The sequence below is a fragment of the Corythoichthys intestinalis genome, chromosome 11, assembly GCF_030265065.1.
Source record: "Corythoichthys intestinalis isolate RoL2023-P3 chromosome 11, ASM3026506v1, whole genome shotgun sequence".
Classification (NCBI taxonomy): domain Eukaryota; kingdom Metazoa; phylum Chordata; class Actinopteri; order Syngnathiformes; family Syngnathidae; genus Corythoichthys; species Corythoichthys intestinalis.
In genome coordinates this window covers 14,018,347-14,046,235 of record NC_080405.1, presented here as the reverse complement: position 1 = coordinate 14,046,235, position 27,889 = coordinate 14,018,347, and the positions used below count along the sequence as shown (strand labels likewise).

General features: G+C 36.3%; 1 long non-coding RNA gene across 1 annotated transcript; it reads left to right on the top strand.

Moving 5' to 3' along the window:
- The first annotated feature begins 36 nt into the window (after positions 1-36).
- LOC130924188 (uncharacterized) lies at positions 37-16,170 on the top strand. The gene is made up of 4 exons (XR_009064837.1): positions 37-332; positions 3,733-3,791; positions 10,149-10,215; positions 11,910-16,170. It is a non-coding gene; the product is annotated as an uncharacterized LOC130924188 (long non-coding RNA).
- The last annotated feature ends 11,719 nt before the right edge of the window (positions 16,171-27,889 follow it).

Genomic DNA, 27,889 nt, shown 5'->3' with positions numbered 1-27,889 from the left:
GTCTGCGCCTTTCCGCCGGCCGTCCTCTGTCTTTTCCCAGACAGAATCCACAGGTCACCAGTTGAAGGCTCTTGGGTCTTCTGACATCAGCACCATCAGTCATGTGTAGAGGGGCCATTCTCTAGCACGGGACCCGCCCTCCTGTGACCATACAAGGCAACAGAGGAATGCACAGCTTGGAGGTCGTGGCGCTTCATAAAGACAACAGGCATAACCCACAGGGGTCCGGCACTGATGCTGATCATTTTTTTCCTAGAGGCAAGAATATCCGTCTCCAAGAACTTCTCCTCGAGCCCTGATGAGTAACCGCGGCATGACATCTTTCAAATTAGGTATGAAAACATTCGCTTCTTTTTTTCCAATGAGATGAAATCTGCTTTCACAAACTACAAGTTTCCAGTAGACTTCACTTGGGTTACAACGCACGCATCAAAGTTTCAGTTTTGTCAGAGTGATTGCTGTAATTTTGTTGTGTGTTTATGCAGATTTGTCTAGATGTAATATGCAATGTTCTTACAATACAAGAACAACATCAAAAATGATGAGTTCTCAGATGAAATGATAGTATTAGAACCACTACGATGCGGTGGCATTAAAAAATTGCAGCTACAATGATAAACCTATAGTGAATTCTTTCATCTGAGCATTATTAATTTCAAACAGCTTTTAAATATAAATGCTCTTCTCACAAACTATACACCGATTATTCTTCAGGTTTGAAATTTGTTGCATTAAAATAGTTTGCGGCATAACCTGAACATTCAATTTAAGTGTTCGTCCTAATGTGAACTACATACATGACTCATAGTCTGACCCTGCGATTGGCTGCTGACTAGTCAGTAGCTTACTTCCAAAATCAGGAGGGATGGACTCTAGCTCACATCGACGGATGCTTTCGAATATGGCTCGATGAGGCCATGAGGATTTCATGAAATTGATTTGATTCTGACATAAATGACAGTAGTTGTGCAATGCATCTGCGCCTCAGATGAAAAGTCAATTTTCACCAATGTATACAACACTAAACAAATAGTCAATCATTTCATGACTCATAGGAAAATTGATAATTTTGTATCGTTGAAATGTCAGCTCCCATTTAGAATCACACCTTAACATAATAGTCACAAAGCAAAACAGTCTTTGAGTAATGCTATGGTCCCTAATAAATGGATAAGTAAAATGTATTCATTTTAAATTAAAAATATACTTCATTCGTTTTGAAGGACTGTTGCGCACAGCAATCACTTCCTCATTTGTGAGTGCCTGGATCCTTTATGTACAGTACACTGAATGTCAGTGGTAGATGAAGTACTCCCTTTTTTTTATTTAAGTAAAAGTACAGATACAGGTGCAAAAACATTCTTAAGTAAAAGTATATAAGAAAAAAATACTCATGTAAATTTACAAAGTACTTGTTTTAAAATTTACAAGTAAAAAAAAAAAAAAAAAAAAAAGATTTTGGTAACACTTTATAATAACTATCCGTTTTACTAGTTAATAGATCATTAGTAAACTGCTGATAAATGATTTCATGTTGATTTGTGAAGTATTTGTTAAGAGTTCGTTAAGCATTTACAGGGTGTTCCAATATGGTTGACCCCATTCTAAATGTCCATGCTAGTTGCTGGATCTTAATAAAACTATATACACTTTATGTTGAAGGTCATAAGTTTTATTGGTTAAATAACAAATATACAAAGAAAAGTACAAATATTTGTTGGTTCTATGGCAGATTTTCATAAATGTGCAACATGAGCGCTGCCTGCAAAATGCCTTATCAAAATGCCTTTTCTTTTGAAATGAACGGCATTTGTTAACCTGAAAGGATAGAAATGCCAAACGTTACACACAAAAACTTGAAACGTTTCTACACAAACTGTTTCAGGTTAAGAACACCCTGTAAATGCTTAACAAACTGTTAACAAATACTTCACAAATAAACAATAAATCATTTATAAACAGTTTACTAATGATCTATTAACTAGTAAAATGGATAGTTATTATAAAGTGTTACCAAGATTTTCTACCATTGCAAAAATGTTGTCACGTTAAGTATTTATTATTATATATTTATATTTTTAATATATATCATATATACGGTATGTATTATATATATATATATATATATATACAGTGGGGAGAACAAGTATTTGATACACTGACAATGGGTTTTCCCATTGACAGTGTATCAAATACTTGTTCTCCCCACTGTATTTTAAAAACACATACAGAGAGCTGCGTCGATATTCAAAGAAAGAACCAGAAAATTCATTGACTGCTCAGTTTTACTTAATAAAATTGACTGCACAGTAAACAGAAGCTTAACAAGCTTAAAAACTCCAAAACATAGCTTAATGGCAGATTGCAGGCAAGTATCAGTTGCATACTGCCACCTACTGTACAAGAAAGTGCAGCACCCATCTGAAGGCACGCAGCTACACCGTTGGTTTTTATTGATCGACATCTTGTTCACCTGCCTAATCTTCTGTGTACGCGCATTGCTGCCTCTAGTGCTCCATTACTGTATAGTTGCACAGGGCTTATCAATTGCGCCGGAGGCATAAAACCGAAACTTATCAATTCTCAATGGGAAAAACAGAACACAAGAAAAGTAACGCAGGCGACAGTTAGAAAAGTAGTAGAGTAAAAAGAACAAATACGTGCTGTAAAATGTAGTGAAGTAAAAGTAAAAAGTACCACTTCATATTTGTAAAGTAAAGCACAGATTAGGGCTGCAGCTATCGATTAGTTTAGTGGTCGATTAATCGATGAAGTAGTTAATTCGAATAATCGGATAAGGAACATAAAAAATTAAAATACCTGAGGTCATCCTCAAACGGTATAAAAAATAAATTAATGAGGATTTATAAACAACAAAAGAACAATTGGCTAACTTACATAGCAAAAGTCCGCAAGCTTAAATGCTATAAAATGCAAACTTTTTTTTCCCCTTCCATGCTCTTAACAAATGGTTTAGACACATATTCCCACAAAAGACGGCTAAATATATCAATGAACTAAATTACGAATGCATAAAAAAAAAAAAAAAACACACACAAAAAAAACATTAGCTTACACAAAAACTAAGTCATGTTGGTCTTAACAGGGAGCAGCTGGATTCTGCCTTGTGAAATGAGGCAGACTAGAGGACAGTGTAAACACTTTCAAAACCATTCCAATGCCACTTTAATTAAACGAAGCAGCAAAATTTAATTTGTATCTTTATTTTCTACTCGAATACTCGAGTTAATCGATTTATGGTTGCAGCACTAGTACAGATATACAAGAATGTACTTACCGTACATTCCACTACTGCTGAATGTTCACAACATGAGGCACACCTACAATACTGAGGCCCGGTACTACGGTCAAATCAAAACATATGGCTTCAGAAAGATTAAAACGATAGCTTTGGACTAACATGACAATATGTCACACACAGCTTTCTACACAACAGTACAACTGAGAGCTACAACCAGAATGTCCAAGGAAATCCATTCAAGTCCAAACTTGAGACATGAAGCTTTCGATTTAATTGTTTTTCTATATACAACCATGATATTTTGTCTTATTAATACCTCTCTCAGAGACAGTCCTTGTACTTTTTTGGTACGGCTCTTGTACTGTATTGTATTTCATTAGATTGTTCAGTTGTGCTAAAATGTGTGCTAAAGCAAGACATACGTTTGCATTTTATGCAATTTGAAGTCATGTTTTTTTTTATTCCCTCAGAACACTGCCTGGGCTTTTTCACTCATAAACGGAGGATTGGGGAGGAAGTTTCTTAAGCGGTGAGAAAGACACACACACATACACAGACATGCTAGCTAAGCTAGCTAGCTGTCACATTAACAATTTACAGGGCAAGTGACTGTTTTGGTAATTAAGAAAAAAACTCAACCTCATGAAGACCGTCATGTTGGCTACAATATTAATGTTGGTATACAAGTGTAGCCTACCTGAACCAAAATTGAATGTCCTCATATGTGGACAACAGGTGTAAATTATTATTATAAAAAAACGAACAAAAACAGAAATACACTGATTATGGCGCCCAATAACACTCTAAATGTATTATTATTAATTTTTTAAAAATGTCATAGCATTCAACTCACTGCTTGCTATTGACAATGTTAGGCGTCAAATTCATTTAAATTGGGAGGATGAGCTCTAAACTCTCATCTTTCAGTGCCATTGACGGTGCTAGACGTGCAATCCATTTGCCGCCAGTCTCTCCCAGTCAAAAGCGCCAACAATGGCAGCCAATGATTTATATAAATGCCCTATTCAGTGTTAAATTCAGTGTACCCCCTAATACAGTGGTTCTTAACCTTGGTTTGATCGAATCCCAGGGGTTTGGTGAGTTGCTTTAAGGGGTTTGGCGAAGGTACGCTGTCAAGTTCAAATATGAATCCTTACATCGCTGGTTCAGTCCGGCTCGAAGGACCAATTAAATGTCAAGTTCAAACATGAATCATTTGGTTGACATCTGTAAAATTACCCAAATTAAGGAGAGAAGGCACCCCGCTTTTGAGAACTTGCGCAAGGAGAATGGGAGGGAACTAAACAATTCAATACTAGACTACACTACACAGTTTCCAAGATCGTTCTAAACCTACCCCTATCTTGCCCATTCTTTTTATTTGGGTTGGCCCTAGCAACAGATGGGTGTCTTGCCCTAAAGGGTAATTGAGGAAGCAAGCTGGCGACACCCCTTGAACTTGTTTGACTATGTGTGTATTGTGTATTAAAAGCAAATATTTAATAATTATCTTATCAAATGTAGAGCACCATTTTCGTGCGCTGATTGAATCTAAGCAAGTGGCTTTTTAGAGCAGGTTTTGGACTGGTTTGCTCCTAATTTACAACCTTAATCCATTTTATATTAATTCCTAGTCCTCAATCTGATGGGAGGGGGAACTGGTTTGCTCAGTGGAAGGTTGACTCGCACTTGGTATGACGGAATACAACAGACCAGTGGGCAGCATGGTCTCAAATTTTGACCTGTTTATAAAACATGCTGTCAAAATGAGAAGACTTTTGAATTTTGAAGGGTTCTGTGAATCCAGATGTGAAACTTGTGGGGTTTGGTACCTTTTGCAAAGTTAAGAACCACTGCTCTAATTGAATACAGTATGTGAGGACCTCCATAGTAGCAACGGTGGAGGAATGTACTTGAGAAAAGCGAGAGCGAGAGCAGGAAATGCTTTATTTAGTTAGTTTGCAGTGAAACATCTTGGGGGGGGGGGGTTGTACTGGGTTGACAGAACTTTCACATGACCCCCTTCCCTAAACTGCCCCCCCCCCGCATCAATTCACTCCAGGGACCGAAAGAACATCATTCCCAGGGTCAATTTCACATGGGAGGAAAGGGAAGAAATTTCGCCTGACGACTAGGACAGATTTTTTTGGTTTATTCTTGAGGTCAAACTAGAGATGTTCACCTTTGTGCATCAATTGTAAACTATTATGCACACATCAAACTGACCAGCAACAGATATGGGATGGATGTTTCCAGAATACTATTTTAATTTAATTAAATTTCAAGTTTGCAATAACGTTATTTTCTTTTTTGTACGGTAAAATGACAACACTTTCTGAAAATTGGCAGGCAAACAGCAGTGGAGCTTTAACATTAAATAACTCTGTGTCATTTATGTTTCTTTTTGGTGTCTTTTGTTCTTTTTACTATAAGTGTGTGCTCATGACAAACGTTTTGTATGACCGTCAGATAGAGTGGAATGGAGTGGCTTTCCTGTGTGTGATTTACAGAACCGGGAGGGGGAAATATGACCATATAAGGAAATGTTTGGCTTAACAGAAGAGATGGCTCTCTGGCTCTTATCGTGGCCTGTATAAACACACGCAAACGCTCTCTCTTGCGCACATACAGACACGAGCCTGCATCTACACACATGATTTAGGTTAACCCTTTGTAGAGCGTTCAACTCAATGGCTGCCATTGACGTCGCTAGTCGTCCAATCCATTTTGACTGGGAGCAGATGACAGTGAATGATTGCCAGTTTCTTTTCTTTTTTTGCTTTTCATTTTTCATTTTGATTTTATTCAATTAATTTTTAATTAAAATATTAGCAGTTTATACAGTATTTAATTAGGAAAAAAACAAAAAACAAAAATATTAACCCTATAATGCCTGACCCCATAAATAATGAGCAGAAAATTCAGACATTTTTTTTTTTTTTTAATTTAAAAGCTTTATGTGGTCCTTAAATGATATATATATATATATATATATATATATATATATATATATATATATATATATATATATATATATATATATATATATATATATATATATATAATAACCAGTTTGCATTATTTTATTGCAATGTTTTTCCTTTTTCAGATTTGTTTCAAGACTACAGTTACAGTTAGACTTCACTTCGATGGTTGATGCACTTTTGTTGTTTTATCACAATAGATTGGTTATTTACATTTCAAAAACCAGAAGCCATTCATTTACGAATACGATTGCACTTTAGTTTACATATTTAAATGTTCAGATATTAAGATTTGAATGATGTAGTTGCTTTTTCTCTCAAATATATTATTATAATCATTTGTTTCAGATGTACTGTAATTATTAAAAGAGGGGGTCGTCTTATAATCAGGGCCGTCTAACATTCAGGCCAATACGGTGTCTATATATATATATATATATATATATATATATATATATATATATATATATATATATATATATATATATATATATATATATATATATATATATACTGTATATATATACATATATTTATATATACACATATATACATATATATACATACATCCATACATATATATATATATACATACATATACATCCATCCATACATATATATATATATACATATATATATATATATATATATATATTTTTTTTTTAATATATATATTTTTTAAGTCATACGCACTTCTTGTGGTACAACTAAAATAACTTAAGGGAGATTGAACACAGTCTCTGTTTCAAAGGTTTCAACTAAAGTTTTCTTTACTGCAATGAGGTTCAGAAATGCTTGATACATTTGGCAGTATAGGGTTAAAAATGATTAATAATATCTGTATGTTTTAATATTAAAAATTATTTTAATAGAGATGTTTGAGAACTGTTGTATAGCCATAGCGTGACATCATTTTGAGCCATGTATCGCAAATTGTATCATATCATATTGAGGGGTACCCAGAGATTCCAAACCTAAATACATAATAAAAACTAAGGTTATTAAATTAAAATGAAAAAAACAAAAATACACTCTAGTTATGTAAAGAGTAAGACAAGTAACACTTTTGTTTCTTGAATGTTCATTGCGCCGTCAGTGGCAGGGCTACATACTAGTAAATATAGATATATCTATTACATATACAGTATATATATACAGTATATATTAAGGTTGGGAGCCTCTGGGTACCTCTTGCTACGATACGATTTGTGATACAAGGCTCACAATGATGTCACGATATGGCAATACAACAGTTATTGACGCATAGATCAGGAAATCAATTTACGGTATTCTATAAAACAACTAATAAACAGAAAAAATAAGCGATTTTCATCCCTCTGCTGTAAATTGAAATGTGTTTATCACTATAGGTGTCCAATTCATTTGAACTGGGAGGGTTGCCGCATCTGCTATCCCTCCGACTTCAAATGGATTAGACAGCTATGGCCGTCAGTGGCAGCCAATGTCAGGCAATGAGTTTATTTTGGGGCCTTTCACATCATTTCCTGTTGATTTTTGGTCACTTCCTTTTGCTTTTAAGGTATTTACAGTTCACTTCCTATTGATTTTGGGTTACTGAAAAGAAAGCGAGTCAAGAATGTCCCCTCATGAATAGGATATGACTGAAAATCAACAGGAAGTTGCCTGTAAATGCCCTAAAATGAACAAAAAGTGACCTGTAAATGCCCACAAGACATGCTCTCATATCAGTGCCATTGACGTCGCTAGACGTCCAATCCAGTCAAAATTAAATGGATGTCTAGCACTGTCAGTGGCAGCCAGTGAGCTAACGCAGACACTATTCTAATGGAAACATTTTGTCAGTTTTTTTTTTTTTTAAACAGTTACACCATTAAAAAACAATATATATATGGCGGAAAACATTCAGGTGACTTGAAGTTCTGCTCTTAGACACCCGATTTGGCCAAATTCCAAAATTGTCCTATATGCATGTGTGATACATCTTTGTAAAGCCTAAAATCTCAATTTTTGGGGGGAAGACAAATTTTAAACAGAAGGGCATTTAAAAAAAATTAAATTACCGTAAATAAGATAAACAGCAAAACCCTAACTGGAGGTGAGCGCATGAGAGAGCATAATTAAAGACCCCATGATTTTAACTAGATATCATTGCGCACTTATCTTGTTTCGATCCAAAATCTCCGTAAAGCATGTCTCATCGAGTGTCAAGACACAGCTGTGAATGGCCACAGCTGGACTTTTTGGGGATTTTATAGGTGAAACACGGTAATATAACAAGGGTCGCAATGGAGAAATCACAGACATCAAGGCGTGGTCGAGATTTTCTTTTCAAATATTTACTGTTTAAAACATTTATTTTTTTATTTTTCTTTGTTTGGATCGATTATATATAATCTAAAATATCAGGAAAATGCAATAGTAACAAAAAGAATACAATTAAGCAATAGTTATGAGGTAGATATCCATGACCTATTGACCGACACTATTTTTTTTCATTGTGATGTAATTTGTTTAAAAGTTTAACATATGCTAATGAATAATTTTAGAAAGTCATTTTTTAAAACTAAATATTAGACATCAATGAAAGATTCTAAGCTGAAAAAGGATAGACATTTTGACTAATAAATATAATTAATTACCTTCTTTTTGTGGCTCGGATGAAACAAAATCGGTTGCGCGGTGTCTGTAAACGGGGGTATCCAGGGTAAAACGGACAAATTAAAAATAATTCAGGGACTTAATGCGCCATGAAACTGCTATGGCAGCATATAGACATATTATTCTATCAAACACAACTGTTCTTTTGGCTTAAAAGACAGCAGTTTAATTTAAAGAGGGGTGCAAGAGCAGAAACTGCTTTTTCAGACTTGTCTGTGTTTTCCGCCATATATAATGTGCATAAAAGCTTTACTATTGTGGCCGACAAAACTTAACCCCAAGTATGTTCTCCTATGTGGACGCCAGCTCTTTACTAGGTTGTGTATTTTTAAAGTAAAGAAGTGTGCTTAGCTGATTAATTAGTATTTTGTAGCTGAATAGAATTGCTTCATGTGTATGTGCTAGAAACACCTTTAGTGTTTGTCATATTGTCGTTAAAAATTGATTATGAATTTGATAACTTATTCAGTGCCATTGTTGGCAGTAGACATTCAAGCGGGAGGATGGGAAAGACTAGGGTATGCTAGGGAAGGTTAGTGCAACATTTTAATTCACTGGCTGCTTTTGATGGCAGTCTGTCGATAGTAGCCAAAGATTAACATCTCGAAACACTATTGGAAGTGGGCTAAATATTTTTTTTCTGTCCCTGTGAAAATGTATTTCTACACATTTCTTTCAAGCACTTGGGAACAGCATGCCGATTTTGACTTGTTGTCACACACAAAAAGGCTGAGAAAGGGCAGGCGTGTTTATTGCTAGTGAGTACGCGTACACGTACAGTAGATCACACTTCCTGAGAAGAGAAGTGGAGACTTGGCTTAGCATGAGAGAGTGCGAGAGAGGCCTTTCTTCTTAATATGGACTTGTTGAGCCTAGCTAGACGGAGATGAAGCCCCCTCCCTCCCTCTGCTGCCCTTTAAGTGAGCCCCCCCGTGACTAGAAAAGGGAATGTATGTAGCCAGCTGGAAAAAAGGGGTGGGGGTCGACGAGTGGGGAGGGGTGACAATCTATCTGTGGGAGCAATCGCAGTCTGAAAGAGGGAATGTTTATCCAGTGCAGTGATCCCATTTTCCATGATCCCAAAAATAAAGAGGGCAACTACGACCTTATATGGGGCGACACAGAGTTTCCAGTCCAAAGTGGTCCATCAGAGTGTTCCAGCAAAACACCGGCTTTCCTCTGTCACTCTGTCTGTCCTACTAGCCTATTTATTAGAAAGGCCACAAACAGGATGGATTTCAAAAGTTATTTTTTTTGCTCAGGGGTTAGCATGGAGGTGAGATGATGCCACAGACTGATGATCATCGAGCAGCCTTCAATCTCATTCAGGTGAGCGTTGTGACTTGGAGACATTGCGGAAGCTATTTTTATTATTGGGTTTGAAAGGTTTACAATATTTTCAGAATCAAAACTCATTGGCTGCCATTGGCGACGCTAGACGTCCAATCCATTTTGACTGGGAGGGGCGAATTCGTTCATTTGCCGGGATTGGACAATGGCACTGAAACTATACAGTGCTGGCTGAAAGTGACTGCAGTTACAAATGCTTTGGTCGTAATATCTTCATTTATTTTGCTTGCAATGAAAAAGAAAACACAAACGAGAATGAAAAAAATAATAAATCATGATTTACACAATGTGTTTCTTACAATGGAATTTTAAACCATGCTCCTTTGGTCAACTGCTCCAGGTCTCTGAGATTTGAAGTGTGCCTTCTCCAAACTGCCATTTTCAGATCTCTCCACAGGTGTTTGATGGGACTCAGGTCTGGACTCATTGCCGGCCACTTTAGATGTCTCCAGTGCTTTCTCTTAAACCATTTTCTAGTGCTTTTGAAGTGTGTTTTGGGTCATTGTCCTGCTGGAAAACCCATGACCTCTGAGGGAGACCCAGCTTTCTCACACTGGGCCCTACATTATGCCGCAAAATTTGTTGGTAGTCTTCAGACTTCATAATGCCATGCACACGGTCAAGCAGTCCAGTGCCAGAGGCAGCAAAGCAACCCCAAAACATCAGGGAACCTCCGCCATGTTTGACTGTGGGGACCGTGTTCTTTTCTCGTAAACTCTATGTTAATGCATTTTCCCAAAATGCTCTACTTTTGTCTCATCTGACCAGAAGACATTTTTCCAAAACGTTTTTGGCATTCTCGGGTAAGTTTTGGCAAACTCCAGCCTGGCTTTTTTATGTCTCTGGGTCAGAAGTGGGGTCTTCCTGGGTATCCTACCATAGAGTCCCTTTTCATTCAGACGCCGACGCATAGTACAGGTTGACACTGTTTTACCTTCGGACTGCAGGCCAGCTTGAACTTGTTTTGATGTTAGTCGAGGTTCTTTATCCATCATCCGCACAATCTTTCATTGAAATCTCTCGTCAATTTTTCTTTTCCGTCCACATCTAGGGGGTTTATCCACAGTGCCATGGGCTTTGCACTTATTAATGACACTGCACATGGTAGACACATGATCATTCAGGTCTTTGGAGATGGACTTGTAGCCTTGAGATTGCCAATGCTACTCACAATGTTCATTCTCAAGTCCTCAGACAGTTTTTTTGGTCTTCTTTTCTCCATGCTCAATGTAGTACACATAAGGACACAGGACAGAGGTTGAGTCAACTTTAATACATTTTAACTGGCTGCAAGTTTGATTTAGTTATTGCCACCACCTGTTATGTGCCAGATGTAAGTAACAGGTGCTGTTAATTCCACAAATTAGAGAAGCATCACATGATTTTTCAAAGAGTGCCAATACTTTTGTCCGGCCCATTTTTGGAGTTTTGTGTAAAATGATTATGATTGAATTTTTTTCCCATTCCTTTTTTGCATTTTTTCATTGCAAGAAAAATAAATGAAGATATTACTACCAAAGCATTTGTAATTGCAATCATTTTCTGGGAGAAATTGAGCATTATCGGACAGAATTGCTTTTACAGTGCTGTATCATTCACAGCCAATATCTCTCTACTATTTGTCAGTCATGTATGTACTGTCTTTGATTTTTCTCCCTGTTTTACCTCCACAGTTCCAGTGTTGGTGTGTAGCGTGACCATGTCAGCTCGGGAGCATGTGCCTTCTCATGTGTCTACTGACATAACTTTCATCAGCTGTCTGACTTCCAGCAGAATGTACACACGCACGTGTCCTCGCGCCGTCACGGGTCCCCCATTGATTCACTGGTACGGTCTCAGATCTCAAATCACTTCAATCGCATTGATAATTTGAACCTTTCAACATTTAGCCTTTTTAGGCCACTCATTTAAATACAAAAAAATAAAATAAAATAAAAACTTCATTTACTGAGGACCATGACCAGAGTTCATTTCTCATAGAAAAAAACCATAGACTTCAAAATATATTGACGTCACACGGGGCGCGGGGCAGATTAATAGGGGGTCTATCTCCGTCAAAGCTGACCGAGTGGAAACACAGACAAAGAGCTTTTTACGTTGAAAATTATTGTGAATAAATGCTTAAATCCCAGAATTCTCTATAGATATGGATGTAAAACAGTCTCAATTCTTGGTTAAAAGCAAAAAAACAAACAAAAAAAAAAACGCACAGTTAGCATTTATTTTACGTAAATACTGTATGTCAAATGTGCTGCTCGTCTTTAAGCCACTGTCGTGCCGCCTTATCAACACAAAGACCTGTTTACGATGAAAATTATTATGAATAAATGCTTAAATCCCTGAATTCTTTATAAATATGAATGTAAAAGAGTCTCAATTGTTGGTTAAAAGCAAAAGAACCCGCGCAGGTAGCATTTATTTTACGTAAATATGTCGAATGTGCGGCTCGTCTTTAAGTTCACTGTGGTGCCGCCTTACTACAACAAAGAGCATTTTACGCTGAAATTCATGTGAATAAATGCTTAAATCCCTGAATTCTATATAGATATGGACGTAAAACAGTCTCGATTCTTGGTTAAAAGCAAATGAAAACGGGCAGTTAGCTTTTATTTTACGTAAATATGTTGAATGTGCTGCTAGTCTTTAAGCCACTGTGGTGCTGCCTTTTCACCACAAAGAGCTTTTTACGTTAAAATTCTTGTGAATACATGCTTAAATACCTGAATTCTTTTTAAATATGAACGTAAAACAGTTTCAGTTCTTGTTTGAAAGCAAAAAAAAAAAACAACAACAACGTGCAGTTAGCATTTATTTTATGTAAATATTGCGAATGATGATGCAAATGCCATAGTGGTTAATGTCTCCCATTGATTTTTTTCACAATGTTTCAAAATGCATCCATGGTACGAAAAATATAATAATTACCTTGAATCCTCGAACATATCACTCCTGAGACAATCCTTCCTGTTTGTATGCAGTACAGCTTTCGTACTTTTTCAACCTAAATTTTTTTTCCCAACCGTTTCAGAATAACTGCGACCGACTTCGACCGAGTGTGGCATGAAGGCATGGTGCAGGTTCTGGGGAATGTGTCCCATTAATATCTTTATGAAGTTTCTAAAAAAAAAAAAAAAAAAAAAAATCCAAAGTAAACAGGAAATCACGCAGAAATTACCCGAAATCAACAGGGAGTGACCGAAATAAATAGGACGTTACCCAGGAATTTCCTCCAAATCCAGGTAGTGACCAGGAAATGAACCTAAATCAATAGGAAGTGACCCAAAAACTGTGCCAGAAAAGCCCTGACATCAACAGAAGTGACCAAAACAAATAAGAAGTCACCCAGAAATGCCATAAAATCAACAATCAAACCCTAACCCAGAAAAGCCAATGAGTGAGGGTAATCAAAAACAAAAACAAAAAAAAAAAAACAAAAAAATCATAAAACATAATCATGCAATAATAATGATATTGTTGATATATAATGATATCAATGATACTAATGACTTTACAGTATTCAAGATACCAAAATGTAAATGATTATTAACCCTTTATCGGGCAAGTGACCATTTTTGGTAATTAAAGCGAAAAGACATAAAGACCTGGCATCCATAAATGGGGACATTACATTTTGGGTCATGTAGGACAAAAAAAATTACCATAATGTTCGCACTATAAGGCGCACCTGACTATAAGCTGCACCCTTCAAATTTGGCACGAAAACAGCATTTGTTCATAGATAAGCCGCAATGGACAATAAACCTCAGCTGTCTTCACTGTATTATGAAATATTTACACCAAAAGATATTAACCGGTAACACTTTATTTGACAGCGGCATCATATGACTGTAATAAGACCAAATTAACCACCATGAAGCTTTGAACCAATAGCGTACCACACAAATGCTATTTTTAGACCGTGACGTCACCATCGTAACGTGGACGTGGGTCATTATAGACACGCCCTTGCATACAATCCATGTTATTCCTGCTAGTTTTCGCCAGTAATCTTTCAAAAAACAACCGCCGATCAAACACTGCTGCTATGGAACTTGTAGAAACGACTCTAGACATTACAACATATGAAGGATGTTTTCTTCATACGTTTCCTGAAACCAAAAACTCGGAGGAAAAAATGTGAAGAATGGATCAACTTGCACGGGCATCCAATAGACCAGTTTAACGCCAGCAAGCATATGCAGTAAACATTTTGTTGGGGGCCATGGTCCTACAGAGGACAAAGAGATAATCCATTTTGATAATTTTAATTGTTTTTTAGCACGGCGTTTTGCCGTGCTGCTTCTCTCTGACAATGAATGACCTAAAAAAATTAATATGGTATCTGACTGCGACTGTTACCTTTTCTCTTGTAAAAAAAGACAACAACTTTAGAAAGGGGAAAGTGTAAATAATTCATAGAATTAAGATTTGTTATTAATGTAAAAATTAAAAGTTTTTATTGACTGTCACTAAGTATAATTTGCGATCGCTACACAACAATTGCAATATAAATTGCCCCCAAGAACAGTCAGGGATGTAAGACAACCATAGGGTATAATATATAAAAAAGACAGGGATATTGGTGGTAAAGGATAGCTTGATTAAACAGGAGAATGTCATTGTCAGTGCCGTAAGAAAAAAGTGTCGATAAAAAAGCCAAGGCTAAGCTTAGGTCGGCTCGTTTCTTTTTTCCATCTTTTTCAGCGCTCGACACTCAAGCCCTCTCTTTAACTGAACATTTGTATGTTCTCCCACATCTTTACCAGTGAATTTGGCACCAGTGACATCATTTTCGGACAGAATTGGTATGTTTAGCTCAGGAAGCATCTCGTTCGTACACTATTTCCATGCATTTACGATTGGGGACAAAAGGTTGACCCACCTAGCAACAATTGCTAAAGTCATCAATATTAATGAGCAAAAGTGACATGTTGCTTGCGGTACGCCTTTGGCTGCAAAGCTCCATTGCTTCAAGAGGCTTCATTTGGCCATCACCGCTCCCTTTGGGGAGCAGTCAACCACTGCTCCCACCTGCTGTCAACACTGTTGCCGTCCAACATGCCTCCTAGCATGCATTGCAGCGCTACAGATGTTAGTAACAAACAAAATTCATGTTATGTGCTAACTATTTCTTCAGTTACTGTTCCAGTTGTTTCATTAATTGCTAGTAATTGTATTTGGCAACACTTTATTTGACAGTGGCGCCATAAGACTGTCATTAGACAATCATAATTACGACACCACACTGTCATGAGCATTAATGAATGCTTATAACAGATGTCATTCATTGTAATCCGGCAAATTATCTCACTTTTGAATGGATGTAAAAGATCCAAGCTAGACATGAATGGAATTAGTGACATAATTTGCTGGATGACACTTAATGACATTTGTCATAAGCATTCAGTAATGCCCATAATTGTGGCATGTCATAATTTTGACGGTTTTATGACAGTCTTATGACATTTCTGTCAAATGAAGTGTTACCTTTTTACCCAAATAAATCAACAAATAAGCCGTACTGGCATTAGCAGCAGGATTCAAAATGAAGGGAAAAAAGTAGCGTCTTACAGTGCGAAAATAACGTTAACATTTGGGATTCAAGTGGACACCAGGTGTCAATTATATGTATACTGTAGGGCTGCAGCTATGGATTATTTTAATTTTCGATTAATCGATGAACTAGTTAGTTCGAATAATCGTGTAATCGGATAAGGAACATAAAAAATACCTGACCTGAGCCTCAAACGGTATTAAAAAAAAAAGAAATAAATGAGGATATATGTACAACAAAAGAACAATTGGCTAACTTACAAAGCAAAAGTCCGCTAGCCTAAATGCAATAAAATGCCAATTTTTAAAAATTTTTTAGCAATGCCCTTAACAAATAGTTCAAACACGTATACCCACACACAAAGAAAAAAAAAAACAAAACGGCTAAATAAAACCTTTAAACTAAATTACAAATGCATTAATAAAAAACATTAGCTCAAACAAAACTTTATGTTGGTCTTAACAGGGAGCTGCTGGATTCAGCCATGTGAAATGAGGCGGACTAGAGGGCAGTGTATCCATCCAAATCAATAAAACTAAATGCGAACACTTTCAAAACAAACCATTATGACACCACTTTAAACGAATACTCGAAGCAGCAAAATTTAATTAAAATATTTTTTTTTCTAATCGAATACTCCAGTTAATCAAATAATTGTTTCAGCACTAGTATACTGTACATTTATGTTATAGAAATAATTGTTTTAATATATCTTTTATGAATAGATGATATGTTAATTTAACATGACGTTAATTAAAATAAATAATCAAATAAAAAACTGCCTGCATGGTGTGTAAGTAGTTACCACACCAGCCTGATGAAAGGGTATCAAACACACTTTTGCTCTCACTGTGACCTTTTTTATAAGATGTCAAAGTCAATGTGTGTGGGGGTATTTCAGTTTGTAACCTGAGAAGGAACAGCACAGGAAGTTTGAATCACGCAGGTCCATTGAGGGTTAAAGTCATTTCCTGTTTAGCCCTCTCATGTAAAAGTGTTTTTGCAGTCTGAAGCGCCTCGCAACCGTCACCCCGCCCTCCCTGCGGCCCGTGGTGCAGTGCTGCATCTCTGGTCAGTTGCTAGTCTGAGATGAAGCACTGTAGCTCGGGACGGAGGACTGACTTGCGTTCTGGCTCTCCTGGATGACCTTAAGCAGGAGCGTGAAATGAAATAAGGGGAATGAGGAGGCATTTCAACAGTATTAAGAAAAAAAAAAAAGTATTCAAGACTAAAGGAGTCATTGGAATATTTTGAACTTAATACCAGTGTTATCAGGTTGAATATTGTGGAAAAGAGTTCAGAAGGATGCTCCTAATTTATATAAAGTTTGAATAATTAAATATTTCACTGTTTATACGCGTCTTTTTTTTTTTAAAGAAAAATGATGATAGTTAAATTTTACAGCTATTTCAACATCTTAAGAAATTAGAAAAGTCATTCAAAATGATGTTTGAAATAATACTCTTGCACTTTTCCAGCCAGCCAACAATGTTTTTGTAATGTACATAATTCACTTTTTGAATCGAACTTTTGATGCAAATTATTAAGAAAAAAAATCATTCATATTGATTGTATGTGTTGTTAATTTATTATTAATTACAAGTCCATATATGTTACATTTACTGATAAAAAGTTTTGAATTTTCCATGCACCAAATTTCCCAACTCTCCTCTCTCCTGGGGTCCAGTTTTCCCAGGAATCCCTTGACCTGTCCAAAAAGGGGGATTCCTGGAAATACTGTTCTTAGGGGCGAGGCTGAGCGACACCTTGGGAGAGAGTCGGAGATGCAAAATATCAAAATTAAAATTAAGGTGAGTTTCTGTGTCTAGTAAATATTATGTAAATGTTTTGAGGCAAAATTGACTTCATGAACTGAATAATAAATAAAACTGCGATAAACACCATCCATTTGTGTTGTTGCATTTTTTTTTGGTTTGTTTGTTTCAAAAGTCTTCCAAATGGAGGCGTTGAAAAAGGAAAAATGGCTATATAATATATAAAACTTTGCTGTAGCTGTTCATGTTGTACTGTTTATAATTGTGACAATGATTTGCCCACATAAAACTAACTTCAGATTTCGATTCATGTCACAGCACATGATTATATGTATGTAAATAGTAACGATGAGCAACACAAAATAACATTAAGCACTTATAGGCAGGTTTCCTGAGCGAAACATGGGCGGTGTCATCTTTGACAATTTCTGCTCCGGACTTCCTGTTTGGACAGAACAACATGAAGTGTGGTTGAAGTAAGCCATGTGTAGGCAAAGTTAAAACTGCAAAATCAAACCAGAGGAAACCTCAGAATCTCCAAAAATTGATTCATCTCGACGTAGATGAGACTCTGAGACTTTCTGTGCTGTGCGTGAACTCCTGGAAGCGCCTATACAGTGCCCTCCATAATTATTGGCACCCCTGAAAAAGATGTGTTTTTTAGCTTCTAATATATCTTTTTTTTAAAATTCAAATAATATGAGACCTCAATGGAAAAAAAGAGAAAAATCCAGCCTTCAATACAAGTGCATTCATTCAGTGGGGAAAAAATCCCACATAAAGAAAAATTGATTTGATATCAAATAATGTGTGTCACAATTATTAGCACCCCTGGTGTTAATACTTTTTACAAACCCCCTTTTGCCAACAAAACAAGTTCTGGGGACTGAGATGGCCATGGGAGGAGCTTGATTCTTTGTCTGGTGAAACATTTCTGTGTAGATTTGGCCATATGTTTAGGGTCATTGTCTTGCTGAAAGACCCAGTGACGACCCATCTTCAGCTTTCGGGCAGAGGGCAACAGATTTTGATTTAAAATGTCCGTCCTGGTATTTCAAAGCATTCGTGATGCCATGCACCCTAACAAGTTTCCCACAGCATCACTGACCCAGCCCCATACTTCACAGTAGGTATGAGGTACTTTTCAGCATGCGCATCTTTCATGGCACGCCAGACCCACTTAGAGTGTTTGCTGCCAAAAAGCTCAATCTTGGTCTCACACAAAAATACACACGTTCCCAGGTTTCAACTGGGACCGTGTGCTTTGGTCAGATGAGACCAGGACATTTTAAATCAAAATCAAAATTTTTTCTTTATGTGGGATTTTTTCCCCACTGAATGAATGCACTTGTATTGAAGTTTGGATTTTTCTCTTTTTTTCCATTAAGGTCCCGTATTATTTGAATATATATATTTTTTATTTTCAGCTAAAAAACACATCTTTTTCAGGGGTGCCAATAGTTATGGAGGGTACTGTATATATGGTTGGAAGTAGAATGTTTTGAACAGCATCCAGCTTCAAAGCACCAGTGTGGATCTACTTTGCCATACATCTTTGAAACCAGCTGCAAACAATAAGTTAAAGATGAGCTTTAAACCTAAGGATCCACCTAAAAGATTTTATGTTTGTTCCTATCACTTCGTTGATCATTCGTGTCTTCCCTTGCCTAACAGCGTTTTCCACCTGTAAACGAACGAAAAACTTGTAACAATTGCATTTATGCATTTACATAATCGTGCCATCCTACACTTACTTATTAGCAACAGGCTAGCTGCAGATAGCATGTGTTTCAGCAACAGCAGTACAGTAGTTGTAGTAAATAATATTAAACATCATCATAATTACAACCATCATCGTAATAACAATATCAACAACAGCAAGTCGTTTCATGCGCAATATTTTAGCTTTAATATTTTTGGAGCACTGGACACATGAAAATGCAGGGGTAGGAAGAACATACTTTTCATAACACAACGGCGCGGGCTTGATTCCACATCTGCCTTCATGAACATTTTGTCCTCCCATGTAGTGATGATGGCAGATGGATCCGGTATTTCCAAATTGTCATTTTTGAGGGATTTTGCTGAGTAATGCCACTCAAGCTTCATGGTTGTTTTGGTTAGAGAACATGGAAAACGGAAAAGTAGTGAGCAGAAATGCGGAAGTATCTTGGAAACTTGTCTAGAGGGCACGCATTTAACTCTATGGCTGCCATTGACGGTGCTATACGTCTAATCCATTTTTTTTCTCCCAGTCAAAATCCGAATGATCCACCTAAATGAATAAAACTAAATGCAAACACTACAAAACAAACCATTACAACGCCGATCTAATTAAACAAATCCTCCAAGCAGCAAAATTTGATTTGAAACTTTTTTCTAATCGAATTACTCGAGTTAATAGATTAATCGTTGCAGCACTAATTGATAATAATGATACAAATATATATATATATATATATATATATATATATATATATATATGTATATATGTATATATGTATATATATGTATACATATGTGTATATATATATATATATATATATTAGGGCTGTCCAAATAATTGCGTTAACGAGCAGTGATTAATTTTTCAAATTAATGATTGTGTTAAAATTAAAAGTGTTAAAAATTAATGGTGATTAATTTTTCAAATTAATCACGTTCAAATATTTGACGCATTTAACGCACATGCCCCGCTCAGATTAAAATGACAGCACAGTGTAATGTCCACTTGTTACTTGTGTTTTTTGGTGTTTTGTCGCCCTCTGCTGGCGCTCAGATGCGACTGATTTTATGGGTTTCAGCACCACATGAGCATTGTGTAATTATTGACATCAACAATGGCGAGCTACTAGTTTATTTTTTGTTTGAAAATTTTACAAATTTTATTAGCACGAAAACATTAAGAGGGGTTTTAATGTAAAATTTCTATAACTTGTTCTAACATTTATCTTTTAAGAACTACAAGTCTTTCTATTCATGGATCGCTTTAACAGAATGTTAATAATGTTAATGCCATCTTGTTGATTTATTGTTATAATAAACAAATACAGTACTTATGTACTGTATGTTGAATGTATATATCCGTCTTGTCTTCTTTCCATTCCATCAATAATTTACAGAAAATTATGGCATATTTTACAGATGGTTTGAATTGCGATTCATTACGATTAATTAATTTTTAAGCTGTAATTAACTCGATTAAAAAATAATAATAATCGTTTGACAGCCCTAATATATATAGATAACTTTAATTAAGACCTGGCATCCTTTTATGTGCACATCACATTCAGTCCTGGAGGCAAAAACTTGCTTAGAAATGACATTTTGTTTCACCACTGAGGTGCTATGTGAAATTATACCACGTTTATTGCTGATCTGACAAACGTGTGTAAAATTTCACCGCCCATTTACTGCCTACTTTGTGCCCTTAAAGTTTTATTCAAATTTAAAATCTCAGATTTGCATCATTTTTTAAATTTTTATTTTATTTTTTAAAATCTTTTTTTACTTTTGTAACTAAGAAATACTGTGCAAAAGCATTTCCACTAGTTTTGGAGATCAAAAAAGGAGCAAATTCAAGTTTTACAACTAAGCATCCATAGTTTTGAAGGCTAATAACTTTTGAACTTTTCACACTTAAATTGTTCACATTTTTACACATAATTCCTTGATATAATAAAGCTGTCCAGACCTATAGAGAATTTTGCATGTGACAAATTTGCAGATTCTTGGCTTGCCAAACAAACTTCCTGGGGATGAGTATTTGTCGACAGTAGCCCTTTTGGCTTTCTATTCCCAGATGTGATTACTCTAGATGTCTGATTATTTTGAAATATAAAGACAAGTTATAGAACTGCCAGGAAAAAACTTGTTATATCTATGGCTAAATTTATATTCATGCCCCGAAAAACAGTGTTAAGTCAGTACTTCGATTGCTTATAGCAAATCTACAAAAAAAAAAAAAAAAAAAACTTTATTAAAATGACTCACAAAACAAACACATGCTATATAGCGGTATTCATGTGATTGACTGAATAATAACATGAAAAACAATTAAATAAAATGCATTCATTAGTTCTTTTCAAAATCAGGGCCTTTATTAGCCTATAAGTGGAAACGTGTAAAGTGCAAGGAACAATAATGTAATTTTGATACCTGCCTTTCTGCATATATCCTTGCAAAAAAAAAGGGCCAAAAGGCCAATGTGTTTTCAGACAAATATGTTTTTTTTCTTGTTTTCCAAAACCAGTGAAATATGATTTAGGCAATTATGCTACGAGCCCAACGATATGTATTAAAAAAAAAAAAAAAAAAAGGCAAAATTAACGTCTTTGATTCGGCCACAAGGGGTCGCGTTTAGAACTTCTCAAACGGCCTAGTCATCTGCTGACTCAGCTTTTTGTCATGACATCCATGACAACCACACAAAGAAAAGGCCTCCCTCTTGCAGGTAGCTTAACCACATACTGGTACACGCCCAAACAGTAGGCAGTAAAAAAAGAAACATGTGATATCTCGTCTATTCGTAAATTCGAGCAGAAAAAGGACAAACACAGTCCCAATCCTTTGTCGTCCTGACAGGAATGCTCCTAAGTGAACTAAAGTATTTGGTGCGTCACAGTTTGCTTGGCTTTATGTGAAAAAATTTCAAGTTGTAGCAAATAGTGAGCAAAAAAGACCCTTTTCCAACATTGACATTAGAATTCTTACACTATAAGAAAATTAATTTATAGAATTGGGAAAAAAGGAGAACTCTGAAAGAGCAAACCTTGGGCAGAAATTCCTTTTCTGACATCTCTGACCTTTGATCTAATTACCGCCAAATTTAAACTCCTCTTCCGTTTCAGATTACAAAGATATCCTGCAAATTTGGGAATCCCTCTATGCATGCTTGAGTTTTCATGAACACAAACATACAGAGTTGTGGAAACAATCTCCGCTTCAGAAAGTTTTTTTATAGGCGGAGATGGTAATTGAAGAAATTAGAAATGTCCTGGTCATACAGTGGGGCAAATAAGTATTTAGTCAACCACTAATTGTGCAAGTTCTCCCACTTGAAAATGTTAGAGAGTCCTGTAATTGTCAGCATGGGTAAACCTCAAACATGAGAGACAGAATGTGAACCCATTTGATTTTTAAAGAATTTATTTGCAAATTATGGTGGAAAATAAGTATTTGGTCAATACCAAAAGTTCATCTCAATACTTTGTTATGTACCCTTTGTTGGCAATAACGGAGGCCAAACGTTTTCTGTAACTCTTCACAAGCTTTTCACACACTGTTGCTGGTATTTTGGCCCATTCCTCCATGCAGATCTCCTCTAGAGCAGTTATGTTTTGGGGCTGTCGTTGAGCAACACGGACTTTTAACTCCCTGGAAAGATTTTCTTTGGGGTTGAAATCTGGAGACTGGCTAGGCCACTCAAGGACCTTGAAATGATTCTTACAAAGCCACTCCTTTGTTGTCCTGGCTGTAGGTTTGGGATCATTGTCATGCTGAAAGACCCAGCCACGTCTCATCTTCAATGCCCTTCCTGATGGAAGGAGATTTTTACTCAAAATCTCTCGATACATGGCCCCATTCATTCTTTCCTTCACACAGATCAGTCGTCCTGGTCCCTTTGCAGAAAAACAGCCCCAAAGCATGATGTTTCCACCCTCATGCTTCACAGTGGGTATGGTGTTCTTCGGATGCAATTCAGTATTCTTTCTCCTCCAAAAACGAGAACCTGTGTTTCTACCAAAAAGTTCTATTTTGATTTCATCTGACCATAACACATTCTCCCAGTCCTTTTCTGGATCATCCAAATGCTCTCTAGCGAACTGCAGATGGGCCTGGACGTGTATTGGCTTCAGCAGGGGGGACACGTCTGGTAGTAAAGGATTTGAGTCCCTGGCGGCGCATTGTGTTACTGATAGTAGCCTTTGTTACTGTGGTCCCAGCTCTCTGTAGGTCATTCACTAGGTCCCCCCGTGTGATTCTGGGATTCTTGCTCACCGTTCTTGTTATTATTTTGAAGGTACGGGGTGAGATCTTGCATGGAGCCCCAGATCGAGGGAGATTATCAGTGGTGTTGTATGTCTTCCATTTTCTAATAATTGCTCCCACAGTTGATTTCTTTACACTAAGTGTTTTACATATTGCAGATTCAGTCTTCCCAGCCTGGTGCAGGTCTACAATTTTGTCTCTGGTGTCCTTCTACAGCTCTTTGGAGTGTGACTAATTGAGATTGTGGACAGGTGTCTTTTATACCGATAATGAGTTAAAACAGGTGCTATTAATACAGGTAACGAGTGGAGCCCCGTTAGACCTCTTTAGACCTCGTTAGAAGAAGTTAGACCTCTTTGACAGCCAGAAATCTTGCTTGTTTGTAGGCGACCAAATACTTATTTTCCACTCTAATTTGGAAATAAATTCTTTAAAAATCAAACAATGTGATTCCCCCCCCCCCCCCCCACATTCTGTCTCTCATCGTTGAGGTTTACCCATGTTGACAATTACAGGCCTCTCTAATATTTTCAAGTGGGAGAACTTGCACAATTAGTGGTTGACTAAATACTTATTTGCCCCACTGTATCTGTTTGCGTGCCAGTCCGAGTCGCCTGATTTTGAGGATCTGCCGATAAGGACTCCCGATCCAATAGCTTGGAAATGTATTGAGAAGTTCAACAAAGCTGCCCCAACACTGTAGCCGTATAAAAAGGTTTATTATTACAGCAGTGGTTTCAACATACAATCATGTGAAAAAATTAAGACAGGAAGCCTGTGTGTTTTCTAACATATTTGGTCATATGGATATTTAATATCAATTTTAACAATCGGGAGAGATTCAAGTAATCCGTAAAATGTAATTTTAAATAAATGCTATTTCTGTTGGACACCCCCACATTCAATCCCACCTATAATGGATAAAATCACACACAGGTGTATCACATCAGGTGCACATGATTAGAACATCATAACTGTTTTGAAGGAGGCTTGCCTTATTTAAACCTCACATTTAGTTTGGTGTGCCCCTGACTGTTGAAGTGAGATAAAACACTATGGTGAGAACAAAGGAGCTGTCTGGGGCCTTCAGAAAGAAGATTGTAGACGCTTATGAGTCTGGTAAGGTATTTCAAAAGATCTCAAAAGAATATAAAATCAGCAATTCCATTGTCTGGAAAACAGTCTACAAGTGGAGGACATTCAAAATAACTGCCAATGTGCCCAGATCTGGCCGTCCAAGCAAGTTCACCCCGATAGCAGACCGCAAGATGCTAAAAGAAAGTCTCCAAAAACCCTAAAATATCATCACGGGACCTACAGCAGGCTATTGCTACTGTTGATGTGAAAGTGCATGCCTCTACAATTAGAAAGAGACTTCACAAGTTTAACCTTCACGGGAGGTGTGCTCTCCAAGAAGAACATGAAGGCCAGACTGAAGTTCACCAGAGTGAATGTAGACAAAGACCAGGACTTCTGGAATAATGTTCTTTGGACAGATGAATCTAAAAATGAATTATTTGCACACCAGAACAGAGGACATGTTTGGCGTAAACCAAATACAACATTCCAAGAAAAGAACCACATACCAACTGTGAATCATGGAGGTGGAAGTGTTATGGTTTGGGGATGCTTTGCTACAGCAGGACCTGACCAGCTAACCATCATAGAATCCACCATGAATTCTATCGTGTATCAGAGGGTGTTTGAGGAACATGTGAGATTATCAATCATGAAGCTGATGTGAAACTGGACCCTGCAACATGACAATGACCCAAAAACATACCAGTAAACCAACCAGTTACTGGCTGAAAAGGAAGAAATGAGTCCTGGAATGGCTGAGTCAAAGCCCAGATCTGAATCCCATTGAGATGCTGTGGGGTGACTTCATACGGGCTGTACATGCAAGAAACCCCTGAAACATCTCACAGCTGAAAGTATTCTGCATTGAGGAGTGGGGCAAACTTTCTTCATACCAGTGTCAATGATTGGTAGATAGCTACAAAAAGCATCTCAGTGACGTTATCTAAGCCAAAGGGGGTAACACTAGCTATGAGGTGGTAGGGTGTCATAACTTTTTCCTCAGTTAGAATATGCATTTTTGTTAAGCAAATATATTTGGTTTAATGAGTAAAATAATGTTAATTTTTGTTGTTTACCTGCAATTAAATCACTTTCTTTTCCAGGGTTAACGATAAACAAGATCAGACATTGGCATGTGAACATTTCTTAGTAAATAACTGATTATCTAATGGAGTGTCCTAATTTTTTCACATGACTGTATTTAGGTTTTATATATATATATATATATATATATATATATATATATATATATTTATATATATCATATACTAGTATACTGTTATTTTCTTCAACGATGACGACAATGAAAATATTTCATAAACGAACACTTATTTCATGAGTATGGAGAGATGATAACGAGCAAAAAATGTGTTTTGGGAGACTAAAACATAATGAGACGAAATGCGTAATAGTTCTTGTCACATGTTCACAACGTGTGACATTTTATGTGTAGTTAGCCCGCATCGTAGCAGTGTCTGGTTGTGTCACTCGTGACATACTGCGCCGACTCACCAGTGTGTCGTCTCCAATCTCCATGCAGGCATGCAAACACGGCAAGATGTGTTTTTTGGCAAAGAGAATATGCAGTGTTGCTTTAGCCTGTAAAGGTCATGCGCTGAGTGATCATCACACCCTAAATGTAACTCATAGCGTTAGCATAGCACTTGCGTTCGCGTTATCATTAGGCTAACGCTAACGGCGAGCATTTTCAAATCAGGAGCGTACTCTTGGACAACCGTTTTTACCTTCAGTTTGTGGCGTCCAGGTGGGAATAAGAATTGAAAATAATGTTCTGTTTTTCTGCTATGTGTCACCAAGTTGCGCTCATCTGTCAATGTTCATTCAGAATAATTGGAAACCTTTATTTATTTATTAATTTATTTATTTTTGGAGTATTTTTTTTTAAACTTTACATACGAAAACATCGACTAAAACGAATTAGTCTTGAGTTTTCGTCAACAAAAACTAGATGAAGACAAACACATTTTGAGGTGACTAAAATATAACTAAGACTAATAAGTATTATTGTCCAAAAGACTAAGACAAACATTAAAAAGGCTGCCAAAAACAACACTGTGGTATGAAATGTATTTTATTCTATTTTTGCAATATCCTTATACCTCAAAATTATTTATTATTATTAATATTGTTAAAGACATCAAATCAATTTCAACTGGGAAGGCTGGCATTGAGTGACCATGTTATACTGCCATTGAACGGGCCAATCTCATTACACATTTGACACTCAAATGGATTGGGCGTCTATGACCGTCAATTGCAAATGAGTTGTACGCTAAAAGGGTATTCTTAAAAAATAGAAAATTAAAAAAAATTAAATATAACAACATTAGAAAATCCTAAAAATATATATATATTTTTTAATCCTGAAAATATAGGAAAAATAATAATAAAGAAGGTAAATATAGAATATTGTTACAAAAAAAATTAAGATAAAGAATACATTTAAAGAATAAAAAGGAATTTATGTATAATTTCACCCTCATTTATTTTCATATTTCAAATAAATTATTTTTGTTTTATTTTTTATTCTAAAAATTATATTTTGAAGTCATTTCTATTTTAGTTTAGTTAGATTATTTTTTTTAACTCAAGATTTTCCATTTTTTTGTGTTGCATTTATAAATTATTTTTCTATTTTTCATTTACATAGTTTTTGTATTCCTCCAATGCTTTTTGATGTAAAATGTTAACTCATTGGCTGCCACTGATGTCCAATCCAATTTGACTGGAGGGCTGGAAGCAGCCAATGAGTTAATTCTTGAAAATAAAGATAAATCAATCATTTTCAGAAAGCGGACACCTCTGGTTTAAGGTGACTAATGTGCTAGTTATTCATGTCATTATGTGGCAAGTCTGCAAGTCTGCTATATCAGTGTTTGTCTTGGAGCGTGAGGAGTACTACTGTATGTTCCCTCCCAAGACTACACATGTCTGAAGGGAGTGGCACGTAAATCCGGTTTCCGTGAATGTGTGTCGAAACAAGTACATTGATACCTTGCGGGGTGTGTCGAGAGAAATTTGAATGACTCACTCCTCAGCTTATTGAACTGTTTTTTTGGGAACCTCGTGGGATGAACATGAATTCAGCTGATGTGAGGTTGAAGCACAATTTTTTGTAGTCTTTTCATCTTTAAATATTAAAGATTTGATACAAAGAGAGTTTAGGCTTTGTTGTCAGCACACCCATGTTAAGTTGAACCACAGCATTCTTGGAAATTATACTCATTCAACA